Source organism: Trachypithecus francoisi, unplaced genomic scaffold (assembly GCF_009764315.1).
Source record: "Trachypithecus francoisi isolate TF-2019V2 unplaced genomic scaffold, Tfra_2.0 Lachesis_group8, whole genome shotgun sequence".
In the NCBI taxonomy this organism is placed as follows: Eukaryota; Metazoa; Chordata; class Mammalia; order Primates; family Cercopithecidae; genus Trachypithecus; species Trachypithecus francoisi.
The window spans coordinates 16,981,230-16,982,514 of NW_022681473.1; the positions used below are offsets into that span (position 1 = coordinate 16,981,230).

The 1,285-nt window shown below is 47.6% G+C and overlaps 1 pseudogene; it reads left to right on the forward strand.

The window, feature by feature from the left end:
• Nucleotides 1–625: 625 nt before the first annotated feature.
• On the forward strand, nt 626–796 carry LOC117081919 (annotated as a pseudogene).
• The last annotated feature ends 489 nt before the right edge of the window (nt 797–1,285 follow it).

Sequence of the window (1,285 nt, forward strand, 5' to 3'; positions counted from 1 at the left end):
GCTAAGAACAGCCCCACCTGCAGCCAGCAAGAAAACAGAGACCTCAGTCACACAGTCATAAGAAAATGAGGCCGGGTGCCATGGCTCACGCCTGTAATCCCAGCACTTTGGGAGGCCGAGGCAGGCGGATCACCTGAGGTCGGGAGTTCGAGACCAGCCTGACCAACATGGAGAAACCCCATCTCTACTGAAAATACAAAAACTTAACCAGGCGTGGTGGCACATGCCCATAATCCCAGCTACTCTGGAGGCTGAGGCAGGAGAATCACTTGAACCTGGGAGGTGGAGGTTGCAGTGAGCCGAGATCGTGCCATTGCACTCTAGCCTGGGTGACAAGAGTGAAACTCTATCTCAAAAAAAAACAAAGAAAAGAAAAAGGTAAAAAGAAAATGAATCCTCCCAACAGCCTGAATGAGCCTAGAAGTTAATTAATTCATAGTGGAGCCTTGAGGTTAGAATGCAGTCCAGCAGCCGCCTTGATTGAAACTTGGCGAGACCCTGAGTGGAGGACCCAGCAAGGCCATGCCCAGGCTCCAGACACACAGGGCTGTGAGACAATTGATGTGTTGTGTTCAGCCTCTAGATTTGTGGTCATTAGTTACACAGCAATAGAAAACCAATACATACCGCTTCTTGGCCTTCTGGCTAAGATCAAGTGTAGAAAACCAACACATAATACCAAGTAGATAATCAACACTCAGCCTGTAGCCATTGCTTGCCATCAACAGGTTCATCTTCCTTCTGCCAGTGTTTAATGAGCACGCTATTGTGTTGGGGCAGAATTCAAGAACTGGAGACAGAACCTGCCCATGGTGAGTAGAGGAGGCAGAGATGAGAACCGGAAAATTATAGAAAGGGCAATAAGTGTTATGATTAAGATGCTTTCTGTTGTGGTAAAATTAGTATAACATAAAATTCACCCTTTCAGTCAGGTGCAGTGGCTCACACCTGTAAACCCAGCACTTTGGGAGGCTGAGGTGAGAGGATCACTTGGACTTGGGGATTCAAGACCAGCTGAGGCAACATAGTGAGATCTTCTCTGTCTGTCAAAAAAAAAAACCAAAAAAAAACAAAGGCTGGGCACAGTGGCTCACGCCTGTAATCCCAGTGATTTGGGAGTCCAAGGCAGGTGGGTCACCTGAGGTCAGGAGTTTGGATCAGCCTGGCCAACATGATGAAACCCCATCTCTACTAAAAATACAAAAAATTAGCCAGGTGTGGTGGTGCACGCCTGTAGTCTCAGCTATTCAGGGGGCTGAGACAGGAGAATCTCTTGAACTTGGGA